At 36.3% G+C, this 10978-nt stretch overlaps 1 non-coding gene across 1 annotated transcript; it reads left to right on the forward strand.

Moving 5' to 3' along the window:
* The first annotated feature begins 724 nt into the window (after positions 1-724).
* Positions 725-796, forward strand: TRNAQ-UUG (transfer RNA glutamine (anticodon UUG)). The gene has a single exon. It is a non-coding gene; the product is annotated as a tRNA-Gln (tRNA).
* The last annotated feature ends 10182 nt before the right edge of the window (positions 797-10978 follow it).

Consider the following 10978-nt stretch of genomic DNA (forward strand, 5'->3'; position numbering starts at 1 on the left):
GTATCATGAATTCAGCCATCCAACGTCAATTCTCAGTTTGACCCCAACCATTTTTGCACATAAAGTTCAACTATGTGGTAATTAGACCTTGAGAAATTTTGCACGTACCCTTAATATATGCTGTTCAATTCTTTACTTGTAATGATCCTTATTTATAAAGAAACATTCTGGACTATAAATCCAGACGTACAGGTTAAATTCTTAGATTGTCCGGAACCATTTTTGCACATAAAGGTAATTTCTGGGATAATTATACTAAAGTGAGCACTCTGGACTATGAATCCAGTCATCAAAGTTCAATTCTTAGATTGCCTGGAACCATTTTTGCACATAAAGGTCATCTCTGTGATAATTATACTAATATGATCCTATTTTGAAGCTAGCCCTCTAAGCCAATAGTTTGAAAATGTTTCCTGAATGTGGTTCCATAGTGTAATGGTTAGCACTCTGGACTCTGAATCCAGCGATCCGAGTTCAAATCTCGGTGGGACCTTTGTATTTTATTGCCCTTACAGTTCAAATATCTTGTTCAATCTTGTACTTCTTACTAATGTTCATTTTCAGGGAAGAACTCTGGATCATGAATCCAGCCATCCAACTTCAATTCTCAGTTTGACCAGAATCATTTTTGCACATAAAGTTCAACTATGTGGTAATTAGAAGAAAATTGGCCTCTTTTGAAGCTTTCAATCTAAGGAAAAATGTATAAATGTCTTTGAAATGTGGTTCCATGGTGTAATGGTTAGCACTCTGGACTTTGAATCCAGTGATCCGAGTTCAAATCTCGGTGGGACCTTGAGAAGTTTTGCACGTACCGTTGAAATATGCTGTTCAATTCTATACTTGTAATAATCCTCATTTATAAAGAAGCATTCTGGACATACAAGTTCAATTCTTAGATTCTATGGAACCATTTTTGCACGTAAATTTAATTTCTGGGATAATTATACTAAAGTGAGCACTCTGGACTATGAATCCAGTCATCCAAGTTCAATTCTTAGATTGTCCAGAACCATTTTTGCACATAAAGATCACCTCTGGGATATTTATAATAATATGAGCCTTTTTTGAAAAGCTAGCCCTCTAAGCGAATAATTTAAGATTGTTTTTGAAATGTTGTTCCATGGTGTAATGGTTAGCACTCTGGACTCTGAATCCAGCGATCCGAGTTCAAATCTCGGTGGGACCTTTGTATCTTATTGCACTTACAGTTCAAATATCTTGTACTTCTTACTAATGTTCGTTTTAAGGGAAGCAATCTGGATCATGAATCCAGCCATCCAACGTCAATTCTCAGTTTGACCCCAACCATTTTTGCACATAAAGTTCAACTATGTGGTAATTAGACCTTGAGAAATTTTGCACGTACCCTTAATATATGCTGTTCAATTCTTTACTTGTAATGATCCTTATTTATAAAGAAGCATTCTGGACTATAAATCCAGACGTACAGGTTAAATTCTTAGATTGTCCGGAACCATTTTTGCACATAAAGGTAATTTCTGGGATAATTATACTAAAGTGAGCACTCTGGACTATGAATCCAGTCATCCAAGTTCAATTCTTAGATTGTCCGGAACCATTTTTGCACATACAGTTATGCCCAAGTACATCGTGGCTGCGTTGCGCATAAAGTGCGCCATGCAAATCGCGCATGGATCGCGCCTGCTCCTTGCGCTATAGTCCCGTTATAGATCGCGTTATAACGTAACGTAATCTTGTAAATGTAACCTGCACTTACACTCATTGACCACCAGATGTCACTTTTCCCAAACAGTACAGCACATGCGTAAAAATCTCTTCTACAAAACAGTGGCCACCACGACTTTTCACTACGGATTTTGTCCTTACTTTACGGACAGAGTGTTTGTATTTACTCGCAGAAGCAGCTACGTACGGTCATTTATGTAATTGGTACAGAAGCCATGCTAACCTTTGCTATTGCTGGATGACTACTTAAAACATTATTTGAGGACCTACAGTATCATACTTTACACTACGGATTTTGTCCTTACTTTACGGACAGAGTTATTTTATTTTATTCGCAGCCGCAGTGACGTACTGTATGGTCATGAACTGTATGTGATTGGTGCAGAAGCCATGCTAACCTTTACTTTTTTTTTAAATGCACTATTTTTTTTTTTTTTTCATTTTTTAATCAATAAAGTAATTTGGTGCTTTGCAAATTCCTTTTGCACAAAAAAAAATAACAATGGCAGGCTGCAATGTACATGATACAGTTATTGTCGTTACATACTATAAGATACAGAGAACGTTTTTTTTCTCGCGAGTAAATTTTCCACTTCAGGTAAAAGTCCTTAATTTAGGGAAAGAGTACTTACTTTAAGGAAAGTGTTATTGGATTAAATTTGCAGGAGGAGATATCAGTTATACATGTTGTTGGTACAGATTGCTACTGCATAAATATGGAATCCATGCTAACCTTTACTAATGCTGGAAACTTTCACATGGTATATTATTTACGGAGGTGTCTATCATTATGCTGTACTGCGCCATGAAAACAGTGCAATCTACTGGGCATGTCTCATACTTGACTATACAGTATATTGTACACCAATGGAGCAGCTGAGATCACAGGTTTCTGTGGCCTAGCGGTTAAAGTCACAGTTACTGTATACTGCTAGCAGCAATACTGGTTCGATCCACAGTGTGGTACAGGTTTTTTTTTTAAACGTACTACTTTTTTTTTTTTTTCATTTTTTAATCAATAAAGTAATTTGGTGTTTTGCAAATTCCTTTTGCACAAAAAAATTAACAATGGCAGGCTGCAATTTACATGATACAGTTATTGTCGTTACATACTGTAAGTTACAAAGAACATTTTTATTTTCGCAAGAGAAAATTTTCCACTTCAGGTAAAAATCCTTAATTTAGGGAAAGAGTACTTACTTTACAGAAAGAGTTCTTGGATTAAATTCGCAGGAGGAGATATGATCAGATATACATGTCATTGGTACAGATTGCTACTGTATAAATATGGAATCCATGCTAACCTTTACTTTTTTTTTAAATGCACTATTTTTTTTTTTTTTTAAATCAATAAAGTAATTTGGTGCTTTGCAAATTCCTTTTGCACAAAAAAAAATAACTGGCAGGCTGCAATGTACATGATACAGTTATTGTCATTACATACTGTAAGATACAGAGAACGTTTTTTTTTCTCGCAAGAGTAAATTTTCCACTTCAGGTAAAAGTCCTTAATTTAGGGAAAGAGTACTTACTTTACAGAAAGAGTTCTTGGATTAAATTCGCAGGAGGAGATATGATCAGATATACATGTCATTGGTACAGATTGCTACTGTATAAATATGGAATCCATGCTAACCTTTACTTTTTTTTTAAATGCACTATTTTTTTTTTTTTTAAATCAATAAAGTAATTTGGTGCTTTGCAAATTCCTTTTGCACAAAAAAAATAACAATGGCAGGCTGCAATTTACATGATACAGTTATTGTCGTTACATACTGTAAGTTACAAAGAACATTTTTATTTTCGCAAGAGAAAATTTTCCACTTCAGGTAAAAATCCTTAACTTAGGGAAAGAGTACTTACTTTACAGAAAGAGTTCATGGATTAAATTCGCAGGAGGAGATATGATCAGATATACATGTCATTGGTACAGATTGCTACTGTATAAATATGGAATCCATGCTAACCTTTACTTTTTTTTTAAATGCACTATTTTTTTTTTTATTTTTTTTTTTAAATCAATAAAGTAATTTGGTGCTTTGCAAATTCCTTTTGCACAAAAAAATTAACAATGGCAGGCTGCAATTTACATGATACAGTTATTGTCGTTACATACTGGCAGAACATTTTTATTTTCGCAAGAGAAAATTTTCCACTTCAGGTAAAAATCCTTAATTTAGGGAAAGAGTACTTACTTTACAGAAAGAGTTCTTGGATTAAATTCGCAGGAGGAGATATGATCAGATATACATGTCATTGGTACAGATTGCTACTGTATAAATATGGAATCCATGCTAACCTTTACTTTTTTTTTAAATGCACTATTTTTTTTTTTTTTTTTTAAATCAATAAAGTAATTTGGTGCTTTGCAAATTCCTTTTGCACAAAAAAAAATAACTGGCAGGCTGCAATGTACATGATACAGTTATTGTCATTACATACTGTAAGATACAGAAAACGTTTTTTTTTCTCGCAAGAGTAAATTTTCCACTTCAGGTAAAAGTCCTTAATTTAGGGAAAGAGTACTTACTTTACAGAAAGAGTTCTTGGATTAAATTCGCAGGAGGAGATATGATCAGATATACATGTCATTGGTACAGATTGCTACTGTATAAATATGGAATCCATGCTAACCTTTACTTTTTTTTTAAATGCACTATTTTTTTTTTTATTTTTTTAAATCAATAAAGTAATTTGGTGCTTTGCAAATTCCTTTTGCACAAAAAAAATAACTGGCAGGCTGCAATGTACATGATACAGTTATTGTCATTACATACTGTAAGATACAGAAAACGTTTTTTTTTCTCGCAAGAGTAAATTTTCCACTTCAGGTAAAAGTCCTTAATTTAGGGAAAGAGTACTTACTTTACAGAAAGAGTTCTTGGATTAAATTCGCAGGAGGAGATATGATCAGATATACATGTCATTGGTACAGATTGCTACTGTATAAATATGGAATCCATGCTAACCTTTATTTTTTTTTTAAATGCACTATTTTTATTTTTATTTTTTAAATCAATAAAGTAATTTGGTGCTTTGCAAATTCCTTTTGCACAAAAAAATTAACAATGGCAGGCTGCAATTTACATGATACAGTTATTGTCGTTACATACTGTAAGTTACAAAGAACATTTTTATTTTCGCAAGAGAAAATTTTCCACTTCAGGTAAAAATCCTTAATTTAGGGAAAGAGTACTTACTTTACAGAAAGAGTTCTTGGATTAAATTCGCAGGAGGAGATATGATCAGATATACATGTCATTGGTACAGATTGCTACTGTATAAATATGGAATCCATGCTAACCTTTACTTTTTTTTAAATGCACTATTTTTTATTTTATTTTTTTAAATCAATAAAGTAATTTGGTGCTTTGCAAATTCCTTTTGCACAAAAAAAATAACTGGCAGGCTTCAATGTACATGATACAGTTATTGTCATTACATACTGTAAGATACAGAGAACGTTTTTTTTTCTCGCAAGAGTAAATTTTCCACTTCAGGTAAAAGTCCTTAATTTAGGGAAAGAGTACTTACTTTACAGAAAGAGTTCTTGGATTAAATTCGCAGGAGGAGATATGATCAGATATACATGTCATTGGTACAGATTGCTACTGTATAAATATGGAATCCATGCTAACCTTTACTTTTTTTTTAAATGCACTATTTTTTTTTTTTTTTTTTTAATTAATAAAGTAATTTGGTGCTTTGCAAATTCCTTTTGCACAAAAAAAAATAACTGGCAGGCTGCAATGTACATGATACAGTTATTGTCGTTACATACTGTAAGTTACAAAGAACATTTTTATTTTCGCAAGAGAAAATTTTCCACTTCAGGTAAAAATCCTTAATTTAGTGAAAGAGTACTTACTTTACAGAAAGAGTTCTTTTTTTTTTAAATTCAATCTCTTTATTTGCATTTTATAAAAGACAAAACAGTACATTTACAATTTAACATACAATAAAAAACATGAAAAATAATCAAAAATACAGTACTCATCCTACCCCCCCCCCCTCCCCCATCATCCACGCACCCTCCCTATATCAAGTCTTTAGAAACTCTTCATCATAACACTTGCCATGTAACTAGTTCTTCATATCTACCTTACCTACCTCCCCAGTCATACTTCTATTATTCATTCTCATTCACATGGCATGTGAGTTCACCTATTTCAACTGTCATGTCCATCTTAGTTTATGCTCTTCTTTTCGCTATTTTCCTAAGGCGATATTACTTCTACATTATCTAAACTTTCTCGATGCACATTCCACCATCTATCCCACTTATCATGGAATTTTTTACCTGCATTTCTTGAGTAGAACATATATTTTTCATGTCTCATCACCTCATTAACCAAAGCTCTCCACCTTACAGGTGATGGAGCTTTAGGCGAGAACCACACTCGGGCTATTATAACTTTTGCCAGTGTAATTAAGCTTATAACATATGGGTAAAACATCGGAGCATTGCCTCCCCCTATTTCCAAACCCAGTAAGCAAGCTCTGGGGTTCATTGGCATAATCTTCGGGTTTGTAAGTTTAAGGTCTTCCCAGATTTTCTCCCAGAAACGGTACACTTTAGGACAGTCCCACACCATATGCCTAAACCCAGCCTCTGAGGCCGCACACCTTGGGCACCTATCATCATTTCTTATCCCTGCCCTATACATTCCCATCGGAGTGTAGTACACCCTATGTAGTATAAAATAATGAATTTGTTGGTATTTGATAGCTGCAGTCGCGTGCTTAATAGCTCCCAATGCATCTATCCACTCCTCTGCGGTCAATAATCCCACATCTGCTTCCCACTTTGTTTTTAGTCTTTCAATTACGGGTTGGTTCTGATTACTATTAATAATCTTATATAATCTGGACACTCGACCAGTCTTATTAAATTTTTGCAGTTTTACCTTAATTGGTGAGGGGGATATTTCTATAGTATGCCCTCTAAACTGGCACTCAATTGCATGGCGTAATTGTAAATACCTGAAAAATTGTTGATTAGTTAACCCATATTCATTTTTTAGCTGTTGGAAGGTCTTTAATCTTCCATCCTCGTATAACTGCCCTAAAGCAACTATGCCTTTTTGAGACCAAATATTGTCACGGGACAGTTTCTCTAATTCTGGATATTTTTTATTGAACCAGAGCGGGGATTCAGTCTCCAACCCTGACCATTTCAAGGATAACTGAAACTGTCTCCATACCAATATTGCTTGTTTAAGGATAGGAGGTAATTTTTTTGCAGAATTACCAGACGTCAGAAATAACATTGGTGAGTCCCATGTTCCCAGTTGTTCACTAAGATAGGCCCTTAGCAACGGATCAGTTGCGTTACTGACCCATGCAGCCAGATGCGATAACTGAGATGCTAAATAATAATTCCTTAAATTTGGAAGAGCCAGCCCGCCCTGTTCTTTAGGATTGTATAGAGTTTTTATTGCTATACGCGGGGATTTTTCTTTCCATAGGAAAGAAGTTATCAACTTCTCTATTGCTGAAAATACAGTTTTAGGGATGTAAATTGGAGCATTTTGCCATATATAAAGATACTTTGGCTGGGTCACCATTTTAAATATATTCAAGCGCCCTGTAAGTGTTATTGGTAATTTTTTCCACGTGTGCATTCGCTCTTTGAATCCCTCTGTCACGGGGTGCACATTAAGATCTACATAACGCTGGGGGTCGGGGGATATCCAAATACCTAGATATTTGATCTGTGTGGCCCATTTTAGCGGCTGAGTACATTGCTGCTCTCCTGGAATCTCTCCTGATATTGGTAATATACTGGATTTCTCCCAATTTATACGCAACCCCGAGAATTTACCAAACCCATCTACTACTTTAAGCATTTGTCTTAGCGAATCCTCTGAATCCTGCAAGAACAGCAATATATCGTCCGCATATAGAGCTATAATATCTTCTTGCTCCCCTATTTGAATACCTCTAATTGCTGGGTCCTGGCATATTAGGCATGCCAGTGGTTCAATTGCTAACGCAAAAAGGGCTGGAGAGAGTGGGCACCCTTGTCGCGTGCCCCTCCTCAAACTAAACCGGTTAGAGGTATGCCCATTTACCGACACCCTTGCTATCGGTGCCGCATAGAGCATCTGTATCCACTTGATAAACTGGGGCCCAAATGCTAATTTCTGAAGAACTGCCCACATATAATTCCACTGTACTGTGTCGAAAGCCTTGGCCGCGTCCAGAGACACGACCACGGCCCCCGACGCTCGGTTCCGATCCCTCTGGAGATGGTAATACAGACGCCGCAAATTCTGGGCCGTTGTTTTTCCAGGCATAAATCCAGATTGGTCTGGATGTATTATGGTCTCTATAACCTGGTTAAGTCTGGTAGCTAACAATCTGGCCAGGATTTTAACATCTACATTTAGTAGAGAAATGGGCCTGTATGAGTCCGGAGATTCCGGATCTTTATCTTTTTTAGGTATTAAAATGATTAGAGCCTCTGTCATGGAAACAGGTAGTGAACCCCATGCTAATAATGTATTAAACAGTTCTGTGAGGTATGGAACAAAGAAGTCACGATATCTTTTATAAACTTCCGATGGTATTCCATCTCTACCTGGGGCCTTAGAGGCGGGGAGTGCGGAGATGGCCACACTCACTTCCTCTGTTGTGAATGGTGCCTCAAGCCTCCGGGCATCCTCTTCTAGAAGAGGATGCATGGGGACCCGGCCTAAATATTCCTCCAGCTGTTTTTTATCCGCTGTTTCTCCGGAGTCGTACAGCGCTATGAAGTATTTCTGGAAAACTTCCACCATTTCCGATGCATATTTCTCCCTGTTGATTCCTTATGCTAGATATTAAGTTTTTATTGTTTTCATTCCTGGCCAGAAATGCTAGTTGACTACCCCCTATATCTGATTGGATATAATGCCTATGTTTAGAGAATTGGATCTGTCTCTTAGATTTATTATATAAATATTCTAGCCATTCCTGTTTTGCATCTAGTAGTTGTATTCTGGCATTAATTGTACCTGCATTTACATATTCTGCTTCTTTTTGCTGGTATCTATTTTCTAATTGAGTTTCCTCCTCCTTACTTTTTCTTTTAATCTCTGTAATCTTTTTTATAAATGTTCCACGCATAACTGCTTTTAATGTGTCATGCTTAATGCCAATATCCTGGTATAACCTATTATCCTCCATATACCCTTCCCATTCAGACACTAAACTTCCTTCCGATCCCATCAATTCCAACCAGTAGGGGTTTAATTTCCAAGCCACCTCACCTTGATCAGCATTCAGATCTACTTTTAATAAAATAGGAGAGTGATCTGAAATTCCTTGTGGCAAATATTTTACTTCCTTAACCACTGGGGCTAATATAGGAGAAATCAGAGCTAAATCTATCCTTGAAAAGGTTTTATGTGTGGGTGAATAGCAAGAAAATTTTTGTACCCCTGGGTTCCTTATCCGCCATATATCTAACAGCCCCATTTCTCCAACTAGCTTTGAAAAAGCCGTTGGGAGGGTCCTATCAGTAGATGACATATTCACACCCGTCTCTTTCCATCTATCACTTATTTTACACATAACATTATTAAAATCGCCCATACATATAGCTGGGATTTCCGGATGTTCTGTTGTAAATTTATATAGGTCATGTAAGACCTCATTGTTGTACGGAGGCGGAATGTATACTGCCAAGATATATATGGGTTTATAATTTATAATAGCTTTTATAAACACGTACCTACCCCTGGGGTCTATCATACTCTTTTCCGCCCTAAAGTTCACTGATTTTTTTACCATTACTGTCACTCCTCTAGCATTTTGCGTAAAAACTGAATGATACATAGATCCTATCCATGGCTTTTTTAATGCCTTAACCTTTTCCCCATAAAGATGTGTTTCAGATAGAAGGATAACATCCGCCTCATATTTACGTATCTGGGACATGACCAGGGTTCTTTTATACTTATTGTTGAGGCCTCTGACATTCCAGCTCATAAAGCTTAGGCCCACCGATCGTCTAGCCATACTGCACAGTTACTTATTGCGGCCTTTATTTCCAAACCCATAATCCCATATATAACACCCTTGATAATTGTGACATCGGGAAAATAATTTTACATATTCTATAGCATATATTTGCAATTTTTCTTTACATCGAATAGCGGAATGAACACTTATTACGAATTCCATGACAGCTTTAAATTCATTACATAGGACTTGATACACTAACTCCCACATTCTTCCTAAAAAAATACACATACACCCCCCGGTAACCACCCTAACCCACCCTGTATAACCTCAACCCAGAGGAATACCTAACTCCCTCCCTACTTGACTACTCTTACTAACCCGTCTAGGGGCTCTGAGATCTACGTCCCACCTCTATCGATAGCAAACTAGTACTCTCTCCTCTATTATCCATTTTTTCCTCCTCCTTCCCTAGTGAAAAGGAGGGGGAAAAAAAAAAAAAAATACCACGCCTCCCCATTCTCTCTTACATGCCTGTGACTTGACATACTATTACTTCAATACTTCCCTCTCCAGCATATATCCTGCTATTATGCAATTTGACCTTTACTCCCACCTCCGAAACATTGTGTAACGCTCGAGTATGAAACATAGTAACTAATGAGCTAGACCAAAATGAAGCAATCCACATTATAATTAATCTTTCCAGACCCTATAGCCGATTAATTCCAGACTATTAAATCCCTTAGCCTTCATACAGAAAATGTGATTACACAATAGCTATATGTTTCATCATCTATGAGATTATTTTCATTCATTTAACCTTGGCGTTTACCCACACCTTCTATCTTTAACCTTTATATATCATATGCAGCACTCAGAATGTGAAACACAAAGAATAGTAAGAAGGACGGAAAGGAAAGTAAAGCACACTGCTACTAGCCTTCTCAGGCCATTTGCATAACTATTACCAAGATATTAGGTTCCTTTAGTCTATTATGGTTGCCCATCTTTTTGACATTCTTATTCCGTTGACCACGGCATTTTCCTTTAACATATATATGTTATATACCCCTCAAATGCAAAATATGAGAAATTGTGAACACCCCAAAAGTGAACAGAGCATACTTGTAACTGACCTTCTCGGGCCCTTTAGCACATCAACTCTAGGGTATTGTGTCCCCCAGACAACTCTTAGAAATTGTGGTTAAACATTACCATTGTGCTTCACTATTTTTAAGATTGATAGTATTCATTTGGCCTTGACGGCCGCCTACACCTTCTACTTTTAACATTTATACATTATTATAACACTCAAATG

This window comes from Crinia signifera, unplaced genomic scaffold (assembly GCF_055691185.1).
Source record: "Crinia signifera unplaced genomic scaffold, ASM5569118v1 HAP2_SCAFFOLD_165, whole genome shotgun sequence".
Taxonomy (NCBI): domain Eukaryota; kingdom Metazoa; phylum Chordata; class Amphibia; order Anura; family Myobatrachidae; genus Crinia; species Crinia signifera.